Raw genomic sequence first — 26,756 nt, 5'->3', positions numbered from 1 at the left:
ACCCCTCGTATTCATTGACATTGCCTTTGAATAATATTGGTCATTTCTCTGAAAAAAAAACTGGCTACATTTTGACAAACATGACCAACACCAAAAAATACAAAGATGGAGCAGTTAAAACGCCCAGTTTTTTTTTAATATGGCCTAGAGCTAGTTCTTGCTGAAACACCGAAAACACATCTAATGGTGCGTTTCTGTTCCCTAAAAACACCCATAGCCTCAACAGACGACCCCCAAAATAAAATTCCATAATTCCATATTGACTAAATGCAAGACACATAGTACAATTTAATGGTATCAGTGAATAAATTGTATCTGAGTGTCTTCGGACCAGAGTACAATTACTGTTTAGTCTGGAAATTAGTGTCTTGCAATGCTGACTCCAATTTAGCAATGGATCAACATGCATCCCGATAAACTTAAAGGATTCCAGTATCGGAATTGTTTTATTAACTCCCTTACATATTCATTAGATTGGACTTTATTAAAGTGTATGATTGCGGTTTTATTTGTATTAAGTTTCAGCAAGTTATCCATGCACCAATTTTCCATTTTATTCACCATTCCTGAACAAACATCCGATAGACCAGCCACGAAGCTACTTGACAGTATAACTGATGTGACATTTGTATACTGGCAGACATGTTCCCCCGACAGATCCCCAGAGAGCCCATTCACATACAATATAAATAGAAGTAATCTCAAAATAGATCCCTAAGGAACACCCTGTTTCACTGCTATTGGTTCTAAAAAATATGTTTTCCCATTCTGGGTGATTCTTACTACCTGCTTTCTTTCTCTCAACTAACTGTCTAATAGGGATATGCAGGTACTATTCAAATCAACCGAACTGAGCCTATCTAGCAACAGCCCATGATTTATCATATCAAATGCTTTTCACAGATCAAAATAAAGACCTGCAACTTTATAGTTTCTGGCTATGAGTTGGCTTAATGATATGGTCTATTGCCCCATAAATTGCTAGATCCGTTGATTTAAGCGGCAAAAAACCGTACTGATTTTCTGATAAGTTATTATGAAATTTGAAAAAATTGAAAATTCTATTTTTTAACCCTCTCAATTCTTTTAGAAAAGGATGATAATAAAGATGCAGCTCCATAGTTTTCTGCATTACTGGGGTCATCCTTTTTATAAAAAGCCACCAAAATTTAAGAAAGATTGCTAACAGAGTAACAACTAAATTACATCTGTTAATTATATGTTGCCTGATTATCTACTTAGATAATCAGGCAATACTTAAAGTGCTAGAATCCAACACCTGAATATCTATACTATGTGGAACTGCAAATTAATATTAAGTGTAATAATGGATAAGAACATTATATCTTTATATGAATACACAGGTATACTATAATTATTAAAAAAAATACTAAATAACATAAGCTAGATAAAATCCAGTTAAAATATTACTGTCAACGTTACATTTTATAGGTAATAATATAAATTGTCAAAATAGAGAAGCTAATTAATTTCATTTTCCTCGTTTAAATATCAGATTCTTAAAAATTAAATTTTAATTGTAAGTTTTCTTAAATTAAATATATTGATAACAATTAACCAATTATCAGGACAGAGAACACCGTCAGCAAAGAATCATATAAATCTATAGGTATCCAAACATTAGAATATGTAGTGCCTTCTTATTTGATAATTTAAAAATTAAATCCTAAATATTATACGTTGTTAATACAATACGTTGTTGGTGATATTTTCAGCATCACGCCATTTATATAAACATTTTATTTCTTATAAAATATACTTTTTTTTTCTAGCAGAAACGTTTATTACCTACCAGTTATCATACAACTTTTTACCACATGAAAGTTTTTTTGTTACTATAAATGTCCGCATTTTCTGCAAATAATTATTTTTTTATAGTTCTGGTTTTTTAAACGTTATTTAAAAGCTATGACTTTTCCTTTGTTGTAAACAGCAGCGATCTAACGACACTCTTTAAAAGTGTAAATATGTGGAATGATGATGGTCTTGGAAGTAATGAAGAATTCAGCTTTGTTACTAATTTTATAGTTTAAGTGCACATTTAACGTCATTCCTATTTTTATTTTTCTAGTTAAACGAGATTATGTTTAACAAAGTAAAAATAAAAATAATTAATTTGTTTTTTGTCTTGTCTTTTAAAGCGTGCGTATATTAACTTAAAGTAAAAGTATCAATTTAAATTCAATCTTAAATACTATTAACATTTTGTAGTGGGTACTCATTATCTGTAAAACAAACGTTAACAAAAATATTAGTTTATTAATCAGAGAGTCGCTTGAGTCACCCAAATTGATAACTTATTATAATTTTCCAAAAATACATAAATAGGTTTTATATAAGTCTTGATAAAGTCTAAGACTCTCTTCACTTCGTACAATATTGTCTACATTAAATTATCTGATGAGCAAAATCGCAATAGGCATTTAACAGAGGTACCAACCTAATCGCTGGTCCCACGATACAAAGAGTTATAGTCGGTTGATATATACGAATCTGCACTATTACGAAGTAGGTACTTATCCATTTACTAGATTTATCTATAGCCGGTCATACCAGGGTACAAGGTTATGCCCATCACGATGTCGTGGTTTTCCTTCTTTTCTTGTTTTGGGTCAAATGTGTTTTAATGGACCCATGCATTTAAATTTTCACGTTTTCTTTTAGTAAAGCACAAAATGAAATTGAAGCCTTATGAACTATTAATTTATAACAGATAATTGTTTCAGTAAGTTAGTATCCTGGTTCATTATGCCAAAGTAAAAATGAATCTGGGTCGAAGAATATACCTATAGAAGCACTCACATAATACTTGTAGCTCATCAAAAAATAATTTGTTGTTTAATATATTCACATTTTGGGAGCTTAAGATTGATTTAATTATTAGTCTAAAAAATACATAAACTCTAGGTAAATTTTTATATTATCATAGACACTTCTTTATTTTGCGCCTATTTGGTTGTATTTGTTCGACAGTCTATAGAATGCATGCTAATTCAGAACACAGAATAGCATACCAATTTCTCTCGGGTGTTTCTAACCTGATATAATGCGTTTCTAGGAATAAAACTCTAAAAGAATATTATCAAGAGATCTAGATGGCCATACAATAGGATCACCACGAACAATCCATTATCGATAATTGTGATTTATGAAATTCTAGATAGCAATTCCAAAAGGTGCACCATTCATTTAAAACCACATGTTTCTTAGAACTAGGGGAAAATCTTCTAAAAATGGTCGCAACTCTTTAATTGGGAACTGTAAATAATTGTCTGCTTTTAAACTCATAAACAAAATGTATGGACCAATTAGCTAATCATTGATTAAGCCAATAAAAACGTTCATGAAATATTCAAACAGAAGATTAGATCTATGAATTGCTTTGAGATGTTCTGCTTCTCATCTATGCAGATTTATTAGGTTTGTAATACCGCATCTTGTAAATGCAGTATCTTCCGTTCAAGAAAACTAGTGAAAAGAACTGAAATTCAACTGAAACTCTTTTAATATGTATATACTAGAAACTAGACAAAAATGATGATTTTCATCTGCACCTTTTGATAATAATATAAATGTTTGCCCTTATGTTCCAAAATTCACCAAACAGTTATTTGTATCACTTCAAGTTGTCTACTTAGTCTAATGGGTAACCGATGTAAGTATTCCCTAATTGCTCTGCGCGCACCGCATACTCCTGAGAAAATCGGTGTGGCATTTTAAGTAATTACTTATACTCTGCAAACTGAAATTTAATTTGATATTCACATTTAATACTCAATCAAATTTGCATTAAGTAGTTTTTATTTTGCACCATCACCTTGGTTTTAAAAAAAAAACAGACAGAAAAAATTGATATGTTTTTATTGGGTGTGCGAATTTAAATCTGTTTGTTTATTTCATATTTTTACCAGCTTGTAACTTTAGAACGAATAAATATCAATCAATCACTTTTGTGTTTTTGGTTTTAAAGTTAATTCAACATACGGTTACAAATAACGATACGGAGCACATGTATTAGATGTACTGCCTGATCTATAAAACGTGCTTTTAAAAAAGGGTGTCAAAAGCCTTTAAGAAATGCAAAAGAAAAAATGCTGTTTCCAAATTTGGATTGTTTACTATTGTTAAGTGCCAGTACCGATGGCAATGACAAAAATATTTATAAAGGGACTAAAAGATTTTGAAAATAACTCTATCTACCTACCCCTGGCGTATTTGTATTTTATTTTATTAATTTCAGGAACACATTTTTAAATTAATGTCGAATATAAAAATGAATTTTGAAGGAATAATCAAAAATACTCATGCAATAATTACTGAAAAATAAATATATTTCATTGTGATAATGCAGTAAATTAATAAGAGTTTTCTCAGCTTTTAGAAACTCTTAACGTATGTTAAGAGTTTTTACAGTTATATAAAATATTTTAAATATTCAGGCAATAGTGTGAAATCTACAGATTGTTACAGTTTTTTTTTGTGAGCATAACACTTTAACTCAATGTATTCAAATTTGATATATTTTAATATAATTTAATAAAGCTTCTTTCATTTAGCAAAGTCTTAGATTAGTAGTTATAGAAGCCGAAAGCAAACAGGTTTTGGGCTTATAAGAAAGGGTAATCTCCATAGAAAAATCAACCATAATTGTATAGGTTTCAATAATTATAAAATTTTGATCAGTTTAGGAAATAACCAATTTATTGCAAATGTATTTAAATGAGAAATATATGTATAAATATATCAGAACAGAATATAGACATTAATGGACAGATATATTTTGTTTTATAGCAGTAACTACTTATTAGAAATCAAGTTCATACTAAAGCATAATCTTGACTAGGTTGATATTGTTGGTATCTTGATTTTGCATTGTGAGGTTGTACAGGTGTCTGATTTCTTTCGGTTGCCTTGGCCAATGTCAATCTGAAAATTAAAATGAGACTTTATTATGTGTGAGGTCTGCAATAGTCAGTTAAGCAGAATTTGTTGCTCTTTCTTTTCACATAATTTTATTGTAGGAAAAGCGTAGTGAATCTTCATTTTAATAAAATAATAAACAAAGTAGCTGTCAAACCCAAATATTGATTTTCTTCTCAAGACCTCTTTAAGTTTTATCGTAGCTGGTACATACTTACAGTACTACTCATTTCATGCAGGAATTGTCTATATTTTCAGTAAGATTCCAAGGTTGACAGATGACCTAAACATGGTAAAATCTGGAGGGGATTTATTTCGACAGGTTTGGGTTAATGGGTCCTTTTTCAGCAGAGAGTTGAAGACTTCAGCTGGTTTCGCTTTAAGCGGATTTACAAAGGAAATACCTTATCTAGGTCTGATTTTTTTTGTGAGTTAAATTAAAGTTTTGCCGAGAGAGTTTTTAAGGTTTCCTGTTATTTTGTTATAAAAATTCCAAAGAAAGGCCACATTCCAACCTAGGTAAGTTGCACATGGCACATGGTCAACTTATTCTTATAATTTTTTTCAAGTTTATAAAGACATCCAACTTTTTAAAGCGAAATCTTATTTAAAAAATAATTTTGCTCACCTCAGAATTTCCTCAGTTCAGTTTCTCACATGTAGTTTTGTTTTCAGGCCTTTTCTCTTCTTTTTTTTCTTTCTTCTTCTTTTCCTATTTGTCCCCTTGGACTTCCTCATCTATTTGTTCAATTCATCACTGATATTGTGAGGGATTTGATAGAATTTGATGGTCTGAGCCCCATCAAACACACTTGAGCTTCTTCTAGATATCCTGAAATTCATCAAAGAGCGTAGTACTGTATTCACTTTGTCCAACTACCACAGAAGACACTGTCCTTCCTGAGACATACCAGATGAGCCCCATGGCCGTCTAATCATCAACAAGGCGAGAACAAGGACCACAGATACCACAGAATAATATAACCATTTAGAAGTGTAAAACAAAGGCCACACACATTATTTTTGCCATAGTTAGTACTATGTGAATAATTTATTGCATATATATTTACTAGTTTGCTTTAATTTTTGAGGCACCTTGTTGCTATAATCTTTGTTGGGAACTGAGTATATACGTATATGCGAGGTATAGTATAAGTTGTACCATATTTATTTAACCATAAACCGCCGGTTGTTATTACTTAAATTTATCTTTTATAAATTGCTTTTATAAACTCTAGTGAACTTTAAAACTTAAATAAATTTTATATGATAATACCCATTTCTTTATTTAGCATTTGACACATTCATATTCGGAACTTTAATAATTAGAGGTTAGGTTATTTGTCAATATACTAAAGCTAAATTTACGGATTACTTTTTAATACTTCCTTTTGCGGACCTAAATTAGGTGTGGTTTAAATTATCTAGAGATATTTCCTGCTTTCGGTTCGGGGCCACATTCAGGGCCATATTAAAGCAAGATTGTAAGGGTATCATCGCACGAGGGTAGTAAAGCAGGTGGTGCTTATAAAGACATATTTAGTAAGGTTTACCTACACCACTCTCGTGGGCCTAGCTGGAGGCAATTTTAAACCCCGGATACCCCTATTTTGCCAGAAGTCACCCTTAAGTATCAAATAAAAAACGACTTTGGTTCAAAATTGAATTATTTATATCTTGTGCACATACTCTATTTTTCCAATTTATTAATTAAAAGTCGTTGTTAAAAGCATATTATTCCTTAAAATAATTAATTTTTTTCTAAAAAGGTACTCAATGTTGATACTTAATAGTTACCGTATTTATTCTTTAAAATAATATCCCAAACCGTGGCATGACGCACCATCTACTAACATAATTCCCGAGTTTTTCATGAAATTTTCATCTGTTACTAAAATATGATGCCAAATTAGAATCAAATGGTGAAAAGATATGGTAAAATGATGTATAATTTGAGCTAAATAAACTTTATAAAAAAAAATATTATTAAAATGTCTAGGAAAATCGATGATTCATCTATTAGTCTTTCAGTAAATAATCTTGAAGTTACTAATTAAATAGTCTTAAAAGGGAAATAGTAAAGACTAAGAAATGTTGGACCGCATACTCAAATATTTCTTGAAGAAATAAATATTCGTCCTATGGTTGGAGCCTTGTGTGAAACTTAAATCACAAAACAGTTATGCCACTAAACAAAACTCTTTATTTCATTCTCGGCACCTATTTGGTTAACGATGCTATTTAAATATTTAAACATTCTATACCGAAATTTGTTTCAAAGAAAAAAAGATTTTGAAAAAAGCCTCAAAGCTCCTGTTATCTATTGTAGCCAAGAAAATGCTAAGCTACAATAGATAACAGAAGTCTTGTATAGATATGTTTGGTAAAAAATTATCAGATATACTTTTAGGATTAAATACCTATGATAAAAATTGGGCAATACAATTCGGCACCAAGTAAATATCGAGACAAAATGGAGACAGAAGGAAAAATAGAACAAAGTAGAGCACTAACAGATACAACTAAATAAAGAGCAAGGGCACAAACAATATTAAATATTATAGTTGGAAAGCTCAAAAAATAGCAAAATATAATATTTTGTATATAAAGACATATTAATTATTTGTTGAAGTTAATGCGATGATTACGTATGGGGCAATGGCTTAACATGGCATTCCAAGTTGAGCAGTACTGGACGAAGACTTGATAAAGTGCAAAGATTAGAGAATGTGTGTACTACAGAACCTATTAAATCATGTCCAACAGCATTACTAGAGATCACACACCTGCTGTCTTATACCTAGACATTTGTCGTTAAAAGGAACTGCTAAAATAGGTTATAGTCAGACTGTTTACGATACGACAAACAGGAATATCATTGATTAAAAAGCATCAATCTTAGACATTTTATTATTCGATCTTCCTAAAAATCCTAAAAATGACACAATAAAGAAATATCGAATAGCTTGAGAGAAACTTACTCAGAAAAATTGACAGAAGTGGTTATTGGGTAAACGAAAATGCTACCTAGTCACCGAAATAAAACATCATTAACTTATACATAAATGGTTCGGAAACCAAGGAAGAAGTTGTATATCTATTGCAGGGGCGCATTAGTCTACCAAATACTTAGAGTCATTAGGCAGATACACCAGTATCTCTCAAGCAACAAGATGTGCTTAACTGGTCTGAAGGCAGGATAGGCTATTTAACTCAAGACACTTAAGGGCCATATTAGCGCTAAGCTCATTCTCCATCACGTTAAAAATGGTAATCCAAAGACTGCCAAACTCTTTAATACGGTCATAATATTTAAAATAAATTAACTTAAAGAGGAAAGCGCTAACAGATAAAAATTAAATTTTATTCTTCTCCCGAAGATGGTAACTTTGAAAGAGTATGGGTAACTTTGATACCTGCTTTTTTCAGTCATAATTTAAAGTTTTTTTTTAAGAAAAGGTTAAATGCTAAGACCTCTTTCGCATTCAACTTCCAAATTACTCCTCAAATCGCCTTACGGTTATTATACTTACAATTACGATTGCTAGATCTCAAAAAAATTAGAAAAATATGTATTTATCCTTTTAAATTATTCTCTAAATTATCTTGAAATATTATCATAATTGAACATATTTTAAGTAAGAAAGACTACTTAAAAGCAATTTGCTATGGTTTGGAAATGTAACAAATTTTAATTATTTGCATTTTTTACTGACTTTTTTTTTATTCACTATGACTACCTAATTCTTCACAAAAATAACTTAATATTAAGTTTAATATTAATTTGCTTACAAGTAAAAAATTTCTATTTTCCAGAAAAACTCACGGGATGTATCTGGACATTAATCTTCCTTAATTTCTCATTCATGGTACATGAATGTGATTTAGCAAATATTTTCTGTTTCTTGGTAAATTTTTAACTTAATCTCAAGAAGCAAACGATGATTAAATAAACGTTTATTTATGGTTGAACTTCAATTATAAATATCAGATAGAATGTTCGCGTGATATACGTTAAGGAATTTAATGAATATTTATAACTTGTTGATAATATACAATTAATACAAAAAAAATAATTTTTAATAATAACGTCCATAAGGGATTTAAGGTAAATATTATTTAATAAAAAAAAGTACACCACTGCATTATTCGAAATTACATTTTATTTTTTATATCCTTGTTCAGTTTTGAGCAAATTTGTATTTTTCAGTTTTTTTTTATTTGTATATCTTATTTAGTATAAATTATTGTTTCATACACATTAATGCATTTCCTATTTTTTTCTAGATTTGTGTATGACGTTTTATTATTATACTATAAAATATATACATACGTGTCTGAAAAGTATATTGTATTCTACACAGTGGCATATGTGATATCGGGGCCATTTTATCACATATTTAAGCTGTAGTGATCGAGTGTAAAGTCGAATTTTTTTAAATCTCCCTTCTCCCTTGTGTAAACAGAATCATTTAAGATATACCTATATTCTACAGTTTAATGAATATACCTTAACCATATATGGTTGATAAAAATAACAATAGTTTTAATTTAAAAACTGTATTTTTAACCTAGATATTGAAAAGTTATCTAGAACCAAAAGGAAACTAAAATTTAATTAAAACTTAATTAATGACTTATCTTAAAAAAACTGAATTTTCACTTACTGGTGATAAGAAGTGGCATAACTACTGCAATTTTCATAGCAATAGGTTTTCGAGAAATAAAATAAATTTTTTTCATGTTTGACTCGAAAACCTTAAGATTATTTGAGAAAAGTATAGATACAAAAACTATAGAATTTTTTATCGCCTATAATTTTCTTAATAGCATTTTTTTCTGAAGCAATTATTTCCTGCAAAAAAACCGTTGTTCATTAACCCTACCCTTACCCCCCCACCCACCCCACACAACTTAAGACACAACAGTAAGAAATTGCTTTCAAAAATCATTGTATTTCAAAATAATACACATAAATACCAGCTGGTTTCGTCGTTAATATCTAATCTAATAACAGTTTGTTTCTTTAATTTTGATATAGTTATATATATGTATAATAATAAATATTTAATACAAAAACAGTGCTATTACATTGGATATTATAAATGAAATACGGTGGTTTTTCAAAAGAATTTCTAACTGGGCAAATGTTTGGAGTGGTTGGGGGCTAAGGGTTGTGTTGATCAAAAACAATGTTTTTTCAGAAAATATATATTTAATTAATTAACACTGTTTATTATAAATATTTAGTCTAAAATTCGTGTCATTAGATTGGATAATATGGACAAAAAACAATGGTCTTTCAGAAGAATTTCATCAAATATTTGAGGTGTAGTAATCGAGTTTAAAAACTAGAGATGTTAATCCCATATCTTATAATTAATTATACCTTGACCATAATATACGGTTGGTAAATATACCAAAAACAAAAAATTACTAAAAAATCGTTGAATAAATATATATTTAACGATTTGTTACTTGGGATGTTTCCTTTTAAAAAATGCCTTATATTAGAAAATAGTATCTCGTGGGTTACTACAGGAATTGTGTACACTAGGCTTTATCCTAATTTAAATAGTAATAACTGTTAGTTTTTATACATTTACACCTTTAGTTACAGGGGTTATCCTAAAAAGTAGGTAGGTACAAATATAAAAATAACACCGTACTTTATATTACGAATTAAAAAAAAATTATGTATCTAAGAGAAATAAATATTTTTAAATTCCCAACTTTTCCCACATAATTAAATCTAAGTACATAATTAATATTCGATTAATAAAAACATTAATCTCGTTTCTTCTCACGGACTGATCGGACATTATTATTTGGCAATGTACAGTTAACTTACCTTGAGAAGATTCTTATTCAAATTTTCTGCATATTATTCAGGTACCGGTAGTGAGAGAGAGAGAGGAAGTTAAGCAGATTTATGAACCGAGATACTAACCTGAAACAATAAGAAATTTGTTTTTTATAATTCATTATTTATTCGTAAATTAAAATTAAATGTAAGTGGGTAACTGTAAAAAACACTTTGAAAATAATTCGAGTAGTATGTTTATATTACTTTGAGCATGCTTATTTCTAAAAGCTCTATAATAAAGTTAAACTGTAAATCTATGTAAATAATCTCCAGCCTCAACAATTTTTCCAATAAAATCCTTACCCGTTATAAACGTTCCTTCTCGGATATCACGTAGCAACTGTTAGTTTACCGTAAACTACCATCATGTCGGTTAAAATAGACCGGGCATTTTAAGTCTAACACGAAATAGCTTGAGGTATCCATCGGTAAAAGAGTTTCCGTGTGAGAGCCGCTCGATGGTTGCCTTTGGGAGACTTACACCCGACAATTTTCGTTTAAAATAGAAGATACTGTCTTGATTTCAATGATCAATAAACATAGGTCTCGCTTGAAACCAAAATACAATCGATATCTGCAATCTTTTGCGTCTAAGATTTTGCGTATGGGATTTTCTTACCCTTTAAGACTATTTTTGGTAGCTTTGAGCGCAAAGTCGTCTCGATGGTCATTTTTCAGAATCGTAGGATTGGGTTGGTTAAAATACCCAAAGCTCGAATTTAATTGTAATTTCGGATAATTTAGCCATCATCAAACAGCAAAACCTAGGATTTTGCACTAGGGGAATTTTTTTTCAAAGACCTTTTTTAGTAGCCTATTCAATAACAAACGACAAACTGAAGACCATTTTTCAATGTTGTTTTTTAATAAATAAGTTATATTACCTTAACATATGAATTTATAGAATTCAGTTCAATTTGCAAAACAATCCAGGGCGTGACGTCATTTGTCAGTTAACCGCTGCACGCATCAAGCATAAACGTTCGGTAATTATAAACTTTTCACGACAATTCATAAGATCTTGTACAGAATTTAATGTAGTATATAAGGTGTTCTATGTAAATTAACAAAGGTAACGTCTACTTTCAGTATAACCGGATACTTCAAAACTGTAATCATATATAATTTAATTGTAATTTCAGATCATTTTAATTTTAGCCATCATCAAACAACAAAACCTAAGATTTTGCAATAGGGGAACTTTTTTTCAAAGACCTTTTTTAGTAGCCTATCCAATAATAAACGTCAAACTGAAACCCATTTTTCAATGTTGTTTTTTAATAAATAAGTTATATTACCTTAACGTTTGAATTTATAGAATTCAGTTCAATTCGCAAAACGATCCAGGGCGTGACGTCATTTGTTAGTTAACCGCTGCACGCATCAAGCATAAACGTTCGGTAATTATGAACCTTTCATGATAATTCATAAGATCATGTACCGAATTTAATGTAGTATATAAGGTGTTCTATGTAAAATAACAAAAATGACGTCTACTTTCAGTATAACCGGATACTTCAAAACTGTAAGCATATAATATAATTTAATTGTAATTTCGGATCATTTTAATTTTAGCCAAAACCTAAGATTTTGCAATAGCGGAATTTTTTTTCAAAGACCTTTTTTAGTAGCCTATCCATAACAAACGACAAACTGAAGACCATTTTTCAATGTTGTTTTTTAATAAATAAGTTATATTACCTTAACATATGAATTTATAGAATTCAGTTCAATTTGCAAAACAATCCAGGGCGTGACGTCATTTGTTAGTTAACCGCTGCACGTATCAAGCATAAACGTTCGGTAATTATGAACTTTCACGACAATTCATAAGATCTTGTACAAAATTTAATGTAGTATATAAGGTGTTCTATGTAAATTAACAAAGGTGACATCTACTTTCAGTATAACCGGATACTTCAAAACTGTAAAGTGGCCCTCACACGATCAGTATTACTGACAGTATTTCTAAATACTGACAATAGTACTGATCCTGTGAGGGCAAATACTGATGGACTTTCAGTATACTTATAATACTTTCGGGGTCCTGAAAGTATTTAGGCGGAGCCAAAATACTGATGAAAATATTTATCGTCCGAGCGGAGTAATGTAAAGTAATTCAGTATTTCAAGTGTCATGTCATCGAGGCATCATGGAATCGATGCAGTCTCGAGTAGGATCACCTTCATCCAGCATATCTTCTGAAGAAGAAGAAACAAGAAAATCAATATTAAAGAAGTTTATTGCAGCTTATAAGTCAATGCCAGAGTTGTGGAATATCACATCGAGAGAGTATTCCGATCGAGACAAAAAAAGACGCGGATACGAAGCTTTGCTTCAAATTTATGTACGTTTAAAGGCACAAGCCACTATTGAAGATGTGAAAGAGCAAACTAATACACTATGTAGTAATTACAGGAAGGAATTAAAGAAAATAAAATACTCTAAGCGCACTGGTAGTAGTGCTGAAAGTGTGTACGAACCCAGTTCGTGGATATTTTATGAACTTCAGTTTTTAGCAGATGTTGAAATTCCGGAGAAAGGAAGAAGCTCAATAAAACAAAATGAGGTAAGTAAATAGTGTTTTATTGGAACAGGAAAGTTACATTTTACATTTTTTAAACAAACCAAAATACCTATTTCGATTAAGTTAAATTCAATATTTTTCTTTGCCAATCCACTTGCCTCTTTATTTAAGTAGTTCCTAAAGCATTCCCTAAGTTGCTTAGCGTTTTTTGATGCATTTCGATATGATCCTAAACGAAGCCCATTCAATGTATGTTCGGATCTATCTGTGCCAATAACGACGTCCCCTGTTTCCTTGTTTTCTACATTTAATATGTTATTATAATAATTATTTGTATTTGCTGTTTTCATTAAAAAATTGTGTAGATAACAGCAGGCTAAAACAACAACGGTGGCCTTTTCATGTGATAAATTTATAGCTTTTTGAAATACACCAAATCGAGTAACAACTATGCCAAATGCGTTTTCAACTACTTGGCGAGCCCGTGACTATCGGTAATTAAAAATCTGGTTTGTCACTGATAAATCCTCTTGGCTAAATGGCTTCAATAAATGTGCACTCAGCGCGAAGGTATCATCCCCTATAAAAACGTAAGGACATTTTTCGTCGGTATTTGGCAGTTTTGAGGCATCAGGAATATTCAACCGATTGTTTTGGAACATTTCCCAAAAATCGGTATTGTAAAGAACTCCTCCATCCGATACCCGTCCGTTAGTGCCAACATCAACCATTATAAAATTATAATTAGCATCTACAATCGCCATCAAAACGATGCTGTGGGTGCCCTTGTAATTATAGTACCTTGATTCAGAATTCGCTGGTTTAATAATGTGAACGTGTTTTCCGTCTATTGCCCCAAGGCAGTTCCAAAATTGCCACTTTGCCCCAAAGTCCTTTGCTTTTTTCTCCAATTCGTCTCCGGTCATTGGTATCTAAAAAAACAAAGCATTTAATTAATTGATCTGTTTCCTATTGTTTCAGCGTTCTGAAGACATGCAACAAAAAGAAGGCACTGATAGAACTGAGAAAGCAACAAAAAGAAAAGCTACTGGAAACCAGGATAACCAAGATCGTCAGCAGCTATTATTCATGGCGCGTGAATATTTAACTAGAGACGATGAATATCCCATTGGAAAAATTTGGGAAGCAAAGTTGAAAAGTCTTATTGACCCACAACAACGAAGGTTAGCGGAGAAATACATAAATGTTATTCTTTTCGAGGCGGAACAGGGCACCTTAACTAAAAGCTCCGTCAAAATAAATTGTAACGAAGCAAATTTTGTTGATGTATATTCAAGAGCACCATCAGTTCAAAGTTTATCATCCGCAAGTTGCAACTATAGTTACACTTCAACGCCCATGTTCTCTCCACCAATGCCATTGGATAAAGCACACAACGTTAGTCAAAATCGACAATATTTAGAGCTTCAAAATGTATCCCAAAATCATCAACAAGCCCTTCAAATAGGACACACCACAATCACCAACAGACCTTCCTACTATACAGACATAATTAAGTTCATTTAAATAAATTGTAATAGCTTCTAATGTAAAATAAAATAATAAAAAAACATATTTGTTTTATGTAAAAATAATGTTTACTTACTTTGGTGTAGTCTGCCAATAATTGAATTATGGCGTTGCAAACCTCCATCATAATTTCACTTATGGTTGTAGGAAAATTTTAGATCCGCAAATGATCTCCCAGTAGCTAAAAATCGTAGCGTCAACGCTAGCCTTTCGTTTGCTGATATTGCTTGCCTCATGTTTGTGTCGTGTTTGGTAATAGAAGATCTTAGGAGATTGAGGAGTTCATTGTACACATCACTACTCATTCGGAAATAGTTTCAATAATCATCTGGATCCGTGTTATTTATAAAATTTAACAAATTTAAATGAGTGTATTTTTGACGCTGTCCTATCCATTGTTTCATCCAACGTCTCTTTTGCTTCTTGCGTTTAAAACTTGTACAGTACAATATAATGGCAACACAAGATTTTTGTTTATTGCCTATTTTTTTGAAGAAGAGGAATACGAGAAAGAACGATCACAACAAAACTAAATATTGTATAGGTTACTGATAGAAATAGTGTGAGGTGAATTTCAAAATATTGATGAAACACTGACAATATCAAGTACTGTTAGTATTACTAATCGTGTGAGGGCCGCTTAAGCATACGGTACTAAAATATCAAAATTTTCTTACTTAAAATTATTAAGTTTCTAGAAACGATTCATGCAGTTTTTAGAGGAGCACCTTCTATAGTCTAATAACTTTATATACACTGTATTTATTTTATGTTCAGCGGCGATCTGAACTGCCTTTACTAGTCTCATTTTTACTGCTGAAAAGACGCCTTGGAAAAAACGATGATTAACCAAATAGGTCACAAATAAGATATGATTAACACCCTCACCAATTACCAAAAGGCAACTTACACAGATGTGAGCTATACGGTTTTCGTGGCTAATTTCCAAAGTTAAATATTTTAAACTAACTTTTGACATCAAACCAATCAGAGGAACTTTTCAAAAGTGCTTTAGAATATGATTTTCAATATCGATTTAGATGGTTTCTATGTAGAAGGTAAAACAATGGATGATGATCTTAGGATCATTTGATCTAACTTAAGAACTCGGCCCATACAAGAACTTGATGATAAAATGTATTGAATTGTAAAATGTGGCTGTAAAAACAATTGTGCAAATTGATAATAAATTATAATACTAATTAATAATTTACTAATATAGTTTTTTAACCCTATACTTATAAGGTATTTTTATATTGCTTAGCTAGTTATTCTATATATTTTATTTTAATTTTAGGTCGCAATATTAAGTATCATATTTATCAATACAGAATAATAAATTGTGCACCGCACTTGATTACAGCCTTTTTAGTATAATTAAATTAAAAAAGGTTAATTTTAAAAATGTCACAGTTATAAACGATAAAAATTTGTTTGTCTGATCCAAATATATAAAGAAAAATATGCTAGATTTTGCTCTGAAAACCACAATTTAATATTTTTGTTCGTTTTAATCATATGTTTATTAAAATTTCACCCTCTTATTTTCACCCTATAGCAACTACCTATTTTCATTAATATTGGTCTGATTCAAGCACCAAGCAATTTTTGTGACACCACCAAAATCGATGAAAATCAGTTTCTGAAAAACTGATTATATAAAAATAGATGCCGATATATGTATTTCTCTTTTTCTTTATTAATTTAAATGTATTTAAATAATGCTTTTTTCTTAGAACATTGAAAGGCTGGAATTACCATTTCCATGGCAGTTTGTTTGCTTGCAACATCTCTGATGCAATGATGCCAAAAGTTTGTGTAGAAATGGCAAAAAAAATACTTCATAATATCATAAACATTAGTCACTGAATTTGACACGCACAAAACAATACTATACTGTTCCTCTTTAATAAAATATGATAAGATACTCTATAAAGAAGCCAATATTCAAAATAAAATAAATGCAGATAATGTCCCTATACGTATTAGCGAAAAAGGCAACAATATCGCAATGCCGCTTGATCGCAATGTTGATTTCACCGATACAAGGAATCTTTACCAGTGACGTCGTCAAAAAATATTTACAAGATAAATATTTATTAATAATAGATTATGCTTTAAATTATTATTAATATTACCGTTTATGGAATGTTTAGACGTTTTTGTAATGTACTTTATTAGAGATACATATCTAATAAAAAGCATTTTATTTATGGAAATTAAATATTTTATATTTATTACAGATTTCTTATTTAAGTTTTTATTCTTCTTATATGATCATAATGTTGTGACAGTATCGATATTTACTTGTGAAAATATCGGTATGAATCACCTTTTTTCTATGGTGCGGCACCAACGGCACTTGGTTTTAATAACGTAACAGTCCACAAAAACACTCAAATCCTTTATTTATCCTTAACAAAACTTGACAAAAGAGAATCGATTAATAAGTCTGTAAACAAAACCATTTGTTTACAGACTAATTGTTTACTAATTCTAATCTTTCGATATTCGATAAGTTTTTCAAGTCAAGCAGCTTTCGATAACTCCGAATTAATTTCCTAAATTTAAATACCACATGATTCCAAGTCATCTTTCTACAGATCTTAAATATTGTGGATTTTTATTGATTCATTAAAAATGCATGTCGAGCTACGGTTATTTCTTATTGCTCAACCTTATGTTTAGCTGCTTTCAGATAACCAAATTCCACAATTAAATTATCATTTGGGGTTTGGTCATTTTAAATAGCTAAGTCTAAGGTTAAATTTAAAAAAAAAAACACAACAGAAGGCGTTTTTGGGCTTTGCGTCGAACATAAACTTGGAGGAAGCCAGATCGTTCTCAAATAAGCGGATTTTTAACATCAAAGAGATAGTATCAAGCAATCAACACTCAGTTCTTTAACCGAAATATTCGTTTAATTTGCTACTTGAGGCATAGCATGCATTTCAAGCTTCATAACTTTGAAACAGACATGCTTGTTGTATTAATTGCATTTTTTCTTGGATTCTCGTAAGTTAAGGCGCGAGATCGGATTTCAGGTCTTTTGCTTTAATGGTTGGGAACTAATTAAAAGTTATACGAAAATAGTATTTTCAGGGAATCTAAAAAAAGTTTGAAATCTAAAAAAAGACTAAAAATGTTTTAAATATTGAACTTTTGGATGTACCGAATTTCGTTTAAAAAAAATTCTTTAGTATTTGACTTTATTACTCGCGATATTATTTGATTCTTTCCGGCAACAGTAATACCTTGTATACTGTGTCTTATATTGGCATTAAAAGTTTTATACAAAAATAGTACAGGTACATGAAATCGGCAACGTTCTATCTCAAATAGGCAAGCAATTATAAACAAAATGGTACAGAGTGTATAGTGAGTATTCTTTTTTGAAAATCTAAATATTGTAATTTTTTTTTTCTCAATATCTTTATTTTATTTTACATATATAGCCTAAGTCATACTTAAAAACGATATTCTTAATATATTTTAAACCCAATAATGAATATTACAATCGCAATTTTAAAATTTGACAGCATTAAGGTGTGCCCGCGAAGCGTTCGGCCTGTCCCCTAATCAGATTTATTACATTGTGTAATCGTAATGTATCACTGATTTTAGTAGCGGATTTAAAACATAAAATATCCTGTCACAAATTCCGAGACCGTAATCCACTTAAAAAACTTTAATTTCGCGATTTTGCTCCCACTCAATAATTTGCAATTTAGGTTTTTGGGTGGTAAATGTATTTAAAAGACATTCGTTGGTATTAAGTCGGTAATATTTTAAAATATTTATTAAGAAGGCAGTACTTGCAAGAATGACCAACATCATTTAAAATATGAAGTATTTCGTGGGTAAATTATATATGTCAATTTTGCCATTTCAATATTATTCCATGGACTATTTTCTATGTACATCTTTTACTTACCTAACCTATAGTTCAAAAATGATTCTCAAGAAAATTTAATTCGTGATAACCGCAAAAAAGATAATTTTCAAGGAAATTTTGTAATAGATAATGGACATATAGAGACAGCGAAGAGATATAACTAACCTTGACAACTGAATCAATAAAACAAGACACAAAGTTTCAGAGATTGAGTCAAGCATAAACCTACCAAAATCAGCATTCATAAAAACTTAGAAATATCTTTGTAGCAAAACCATTAATTTAGTACAGCTTAAAATAAGAATAGTAAAATGCCATGCCTATTCAATTCTGATATATGGTTAGGAAGATTGGACAGTAAAACAGAAAGAAATGGATCTACATGACGCCTGTAAGAATAAGTTATCGGTACGTATTAAGAATACCATGGACTGGCAGAATTACGAAGATAGACCTTTGTCACTGAATTCAAAAGGAGAAAGGAATAAGCAATATTAGTAAAAGGGAAAATAAAATGAAGAAGAAAATATTTTTGTCTGAAAAGTTATGAGTTTGATTTAATCTTACATTAAGTCATGTATTTACAGAATTCGCAAATAAATCAGAATTTCCGTGACGAAGTTCAACCTACGACGAGGAGGAGGAACTTTAAAAAGAAGAATGTATAATTTCTTTCAATGCTTTGTAAATTCAGAGTTTCCAATGCTTTGTAAATGCTTTGTAATTGTCCTGTTATGGCGTTTATTATCTATCTTATGTAATAAGGGGTGGATTTGATACTGATTCTGAACTAGAAAAAATGCGCCTGCATTTGGATGTCTTATTTTTTTAAGTCAAGTTTATCTATAAAATGACCACAACAAAATCAAACTACTTTGGTGTTGGTGAATGTTTAAAAATTCTAGTATTTCGTACATAAGATTTCAATGATGTCCTGTTAATTTCTTTATACAGTATATTGTAAAAGTATAGTTAAGTTCTGGTGATTTTCTCCACTATATTCTGGATTTGTTTTGTAATGAGGAACATATGCGTTGTTTCGTACTATGAGCAATGCCTAGCATTAACTTATTCTGTTTCCAGTTATAGCCAAGTCTTACTGGTAAATATATGAAGGACTTAATTGTTTATCATACCTCTACCTTAGTTCTATTTGTACTTACGTTTAATCTTAAATTTGCAGACTTTAATTAATTAATTTAGTTATCTCCAATTCTCTATCTTTCTACATTATTGTCATGTATTTACAGAATTCGCAAATAAATCAGAATTTCCGTGAGGATCTTCAACCTACGATGAGGAGGTGGAACGTCAAGTTTATTTATAAAATGACGAAAACGAAATCAAACTGCTTTAGTGTTGGTAAAAGTTTAAAAGTTCTAGTGTACCGTACATAGGATTTAAATGATGTCCCGTTATTTTCTTTATATAGTTAATCATAAAGGTCTTGGTGTAGTTAAGTTCTGGTGATTTTCTTCACAATATTCTGGATTTATTTTTGTAATGAGGAATATATTAGTTGTTTCGTACTGTGAGCAATGCCTAGCATTAACTTATGCTGTTTTTCTGTTTCCAGTTATTCCAAGATCAATTGTGGTGGATTAGTTGGGTTCAACAATTTTGGGGGTACTGGAACATTGATGATATAAAATATCAAGAATTCGAACCTAAGACTTACTGGTAAATATATGGAAGAGTTAATTTTTTATCATACCTCTACCCTAGTTGTATTTGTCATCCTAAATTTGCAGACTTTAATAAATTTAATCGGTTATCTCCAATTCTCTATCTTTCTACCTTATTGGTTTCTATACTGGTTGTTTTAAATATTAGTTTAGTTTTATTCAAATGATGGGTGTAAAACTCAAAAACACTTAATTTATAAAAATAATATACCGTTTATCTATATATTACCAACAATAATACTGTGTGATGGGAAAACCGTTAAATATAACCTTTGCACTTGATCACTGAAAGAAATAAAATTTGTCAAAAAAAAGAGTTACCAACATCCAGGATACTGTTTAGGTAACACTAATTAAAAACTAATAGTGACAATCATTATAAAATGCATACAACAAAAGATGCTTGGGCTCTAACCAGATAAGCATATGGAACAGTCCGCATACAAAATCAAATTTTTAATAACTATCTTCAAGGACCAAAAATTTTTTGATCAATGAGTCAAAGACAAAATCTGCAACAATTCAAGAAAATCACAAGATACACAAAAAAAATGTTTTAGGGGGTCTTATCAAAAAGTACCTACTTTGTTGAACTTTTTTATTAACCCATTTGCTAGATAAGTTACTGATATATGTATTAGAGCTTGATAGACCACTGCAGCAACTGTACTTTTGTGCGTCTATAATAATAAATAGACAAGAAATACAAGATAACAAACTAAAAAACATCAATATTTAAGGTCCTTTAGAAAAATTTAGATGGTCTAGAACATTTTCTGTAAATTAATAATACTAAAATAACTTTTGAAGATGTCCTAATTAACGATATAAATGCCTTCTATCATTTGTCCTACTAAATAAGATTCCTTTTTCTGGCGCGTCTCACTTACAATTAGTAGTTTTTTTTTCCTTTTTAATGAAGCACGCCTATTTTTAAACGCGTCCCTTATATGCGTTAGACTGACGCTCAACAATTAGTTTTAGTCGCATCTATGCTATCATTACATTTCTCAGAGACACAGCTTTATGCACCGTAATAACTCATCCTCAATGGTTTCGACATGATGTCTATTTTTCACGCACAATTACCAGGTACGAGCGCTTCTCAAAAATGAACGACGACTGTTGTTGTCCAGACAAAGCCCCGTGAAGCGAATACGAATGCCCATAAAGGAACGGTTATCAGCGTTAATAATTACTTTTTAATTAGTGGAATGAACAAAAGGAGACTTTTCTCGGGGCTAGAGTCAAGGACGTAGATGTGCCATGCAATTACATCGGAAGTACCGATGAGAGGGTTGTTATTACAGATTGCGATCTGCTTGTTGTAAGAATTTTAATTATTAGGTATTTGCATACTGGTTGTAAATGCACCAGGGTCTCAATTTCTGTAGATAAAAATACAATTAAGGAATTACCTATGTGTAATTTCTCCTCTTGCATCTAGCATAGAGGCTCAATTTATGTTTGTGTCATTATTGTAAATGACTGCAATTTTATTGTTTAATATCTTATGCGCTTACTCACTTTGTTTTTGTTCATTGTAATAACTAAGTGAATTTTTGTATCAATTTTCATTATTTTTTTTTCAATTAAAAAAAAAATTAATAAAGTTTAGACATTAAATTTAATTGAAAATAATAGTTGTTGTTTACAGGAGATACTGATTGTATAGGATGAAATTATGACTCCATCATTGATTTAAAGATAGTTTTCTCTGCGTCTGAGAATATATGTTTATAATTATATCCTACCTTATTCAAATAGTTCTCAGCTTTTTTTTTCTCCTACAATAATCAAGTCAATATATAATCCTTCTGCTTTTTTAAGTTCCTTTTCCCCGTCGGAGATTAGAGATCGTCATGTTAAATCTCGCCTTATTTACGGCCACTATAAGTTTCAAAAACTATCTTGATATCAAAAAATTCTTCGTCGTTTTATTTTGCTCCCAGTATATGTTTTAGTGTTCAAGATATTTAAAGTTTTTCATCTTTAATGTAAGCTGACCAATCGCAGATCACCAGGAAGATCGAAGACCTCCAAAACGTTGGTACGAAAGCTGGACATCGGAGGCACAACTTAGACTACAACTTTGAAAAAACAAGATGCTGTCCTAAAATAAGAAGAAGATAAAGAAGAATGAGAAATATCCTGTTGTAAATAATCCTAATAAAAGCCTTAAAAGTGTGGCTCATTAGACATGCTCATGAACTATTGATCAAAAGGCTCTTTACTCTAACATACTTAAGAAGCTCTACCGGCAGCTTATCAGAAAGAGTCATTTTGCCTCTCTTGATTTGTTTCATTGTATACAGAACTTTCTCACGCGAAAGAGGCGAACCTTTAGCTTCTAAAGAATTAGGGTGTATTAATTTCAATAAAAATGTTCTTGAGTATACTGTGACGTCACTCGTCACTATGACGTCAAGCGTTAATAGCTGTTTAAGATACAAAATTAATGTACTTTCTTTATCCTTAAGTATCGTACACTGTTTATGAACTTTTCTTTCGGTCATTCGGCTATCTCTTTTACCTTTTTGTGCCTATTATTGCTGTTCTACCTTTACTCATATTCTTTAATTGGCTTCTTTAATTACTCTCTGCAAATCCAATACTCCAGCATCTTTGATTTTTCTTTTCATCTAAGCATTTTATTTCTTTATACTTATACTGTATTTTTTTCATATTTCTTCAACAAGTTTAATTATCATTTTTGGTCAATATTTAATATTGTGTTGTTTGCGCAAGCTACTTTGCAATCCTTTATTCATTCTATATAAATGACTCTAGCAGATCCCTGAGAATTATGACTATTTTTTGTGAAGTATTTTATTAAAATATATGGATCTCTTAGGTTTCTAAAGTCGAATGCCTGTAGACTTAACATCAAAGGATATGTTTGATATTTAACAACAAAGTTGTCTGTCTACCTACTACTATATATTTTACATAATTCAGAGATAGCTAAATCACTACTATCATTTAGCTGTTGCACTAGAAATACAATTAGATAAATAATCCTTCTAACAAATAAATAATTTTTGTTCTCTTACTTCAGAATTATTGTTTTTCTTTCTTTGGAACTAATGGTTTCGTTTATTTTTGTATAAATTTTAACTCTTGCAGAACTAATTAATAATTATACATGGAGTTTATATGTTTCATACAAAACTTTGCAACTGCAGGATCCAAGTGCAATTTTAAAATTGCCAAAAATAAGTTTATATTTAAACAAATTATTAAAAAATTTATAACCATTTTATCCGAATTATTTATATTTCGTCATAACACAAATAAATCCAGTAGCACGAGTGTAAAACCTTTTTTATTATTTTATTGTATTATTCTTTTCCTTATATTATCAATTTTAATATACATGTATTCACCTTTTAAAACCAAACACTTTAAGTTTATATTTATTTTATGTCAATAGATGCTATAATCAATAAATAACTTTATATATTTATTAAATTGTATATGGCGAAAGCTCTCTAAAAATTGGTCGAGAGGTTACACAAAAAAAGGTTAATGAGAAAGTAACGTTTAAAAGAAGTGTGTGAAAGAGGTGTTACTAACTAATGTCATGAGGGTGCTGAATTTAATAGTGGCAAATATAAGAGCAGCAGTTGATCTTTAGAAGTATGACCATTATAAGTAAGTTTATACAGATCTGTTTTATATTGCGCACTTTTGGTGCCCGCACACGTAGATGTTTTATTTGCGCACAATTAGGTTTGAAAGCCTCCATTCAATTAGGTATGAATGCGCAATTCCTCGAGTGCTGGCTGATAAGACTAGGGGGCCTTACCTGGAGCTCGATTGACACAAATAAACAGGAGGTTATAAAGGAAATATATCATCTGTCTTATTTGTTGACATGCTTACTATTTAGCGAGAGTGCAGCTTCTGGGGAAGCCCTTACTATTTTAGGTGACACTGGCTAGTCGTCAAACAAAAAAAAATCCTATTATATCTAAATATTGGATTGTAATATTGTGTTAATTGATGTAAATTGGTATACTTCAAGGTGACCGAGGTTCCCCGGTAAGTATATTTTAATATGTCAAAGCTGACAGAACACTAATTTTTTGTGTTTTTTATATATGATTTATGAGTTTTTATCTGACTCTCATGGCTATTGAGTAATTTGCAATTGGCTTACAGCAATTTGACAAATAATAAATCGCATTTCAACTCTAATTTTACACGAGTAAACAGGAACGTTGTAATAAACTATCGGTTGGTATACAAATAGCGTTTAACTCACTTTCACGTCTACAATAACTGAATATCCATCTGTTTGGTTAGTATCTACAATATTAAAACAGTTTCATTAAAAACCAGTTGCATTATGAATGAGGGGCCACAGTTATACACAGTTATACACAGTCTATATGAAACTGATGCGTAAGTGTTTCTTTGTAAATTTTTTACGTTTATTATTGTCTTTGCATTTCCATTTATGAGGGTTTTTTGTTTCAAATTCTTTTACTAGCAAGTAGTATATAAGATAATAAAATATATCAATTCATGTCTTTTCTTATTGTTTTTTTGTTAATGTGAAATGGCATTTAGGAGTGTTTGTGATTATTAAAATACGAATTATATTTAAGCAGTAGATAAACCTGTGTATATATGAGAAAAATTAAGGAGATAAAAAACTATTGTAGATAAGTAGTCGGGCTATCTTTAAAAAAATAAAAAAATAAAAAAGAACCAGAAAAAACTTAGAGGCAGATTAGCGGCAATAGTCCAATAATAATAAATAAATAATCCTGAAGAATAATTCTGCCTTATCTACCAATTTTAAAAAGTTGGATCAAAATACAAAGAATACAGTTTTAAAAATAAAGATTTGATTTTTTTTCCGCTTTAGTCATTATCCTTTCTTTCATAATTTCTTAAAAATTATGCATTTAATAGAAAAAAGCATTTAAAACGAAGAAGACAGCCAAGGTCTGAAAAGTGAAAAACTATTTTAATAAAAAGTTAATTGGTTACACCTACAAGCACCGTCTAATAATTTTCTTGCGATTGATGAAACCAGATTAGATTACAGGATTACATTTTAATTCGAAACTTGGATTCTGAAATTTGACTTAGCAATTCTCGCTTTTGTATTAGATCTAAATTATTTTGAAGGTTATTTTTACATACTAAATCGGATGAATAATATAGACTTAAATAGTTTATACACTGCAGAATCTATTAAAAAAATATATATTAAAAAAAAATAAACAAGGAAGACTATTTAGATTTTTAATTAATAATTTTATTATTTTCGAGCTGATATGGAAAAAAAATTACCAACTTCAGATCATTTAATCATCAAATCACTACAAGAACTAAATATTTTTTAACATTGGAATTTTTTTTTGTAGGATATTAAATGTTTTAAATTGCTGATAAAATAAATATAATTTATTAAATCAAACATAATAAAAATAGTACACTATTTAGTTTTTTTTTTTAATAATTTAAATAAACTTACACTAATTACTTATGAATTTTATATAAACCAAATTATTTTACATCAAAGTCAATAATAATTAAATTTAAAAAAATTACAGTTGAAAAACTTAAATTACCTTAGTTATTAAGCTATACAATTTTCTAAGTCAACTTGGACAATTAACGAGAAATTAATACCTTATTTTTTTAATTTTTTCGTATATTCTATAGGAGTCATTATATTAATAATAATAATATATGACGCTTTTTGATAAAAAAGGTATTTAAAGCTTCATTCATACTTTTTGTTAAACTTATTTTAATGTTTCACTTATGTTACTTAGTAGAAAATAAAAAAATATAAAAATTAAAAATAGTGCAGATCTTTAGGATCCCTGTAAATACATGTGAGAATATATTCCGTGCCAGACCAGCTAGATTCGAAACTCAATTGGGCCCTCTTCATGAAATCGTCACCCGAGCCATTACCTTTATTTATTTGACATTATGGGACACTTTATGATGACGATTTATGGATGCGGAGTGTTTGTGTTAGTTTTAAGTTTTAAGTAAGAGTTTTGCTATTAAAAAGAAAAGGGGATATTCGAATTTTAGACAGCGTCTGCGACGCATTATTTCTGAAGAGAAATCTGTTCTGTTTTATTTTAAGATTTTTCGTTTTATTAAATCATAATTTAATTAAAACTCGGTGTTTTCTTACATACATATTGCAATCCAATTGGATGGATATAATACAAGCTTTTTTAAATAAACGCTCCAGAAATATTCTCTTTTAAAAACTTATAAAATGCAAATAAATATAAAATTATGAACTTTTTTTATAAACCACATGTTTTATTA

At 30.1% G+C, this 26,756-nt stretch overlaps 1 protein-coding gene across 9 annotated transcripts in view; it reads right to left on the bottom strand.

Annotated features, from left to right (window-relative positions):
* Positions 1–26,756, bottom strand: part of LOC126740062 (uncharacterized) — a 313,797-nt gene that overhangs the window by 168,936 nt on the left and 118,105 nt on the right. The gene's annotated exons all lie outside the window — the stretch shown is intronic.

Source organism: Anthonomus grandis, chromosome 9 (assembly GCF_022605725.1).
Source record: "Anthonomus grandis grandis chromosome 9, icAntGran1.3, whole genome shotgun sequence".
In the NCBI taxonomy this organism is placed as follows: domain Eukaryota; kingdom Metazoa; phylum Arthropoda; class Insecta; order Coleoptera; family Curculionidae; genus Anthonomus; species Anthonomus grandis.
The sequence above is the reverse complement of the archived record's forward strand: the minus strand, read 5'-3'. Positions and strand labels throughout refer to the sequence as shown.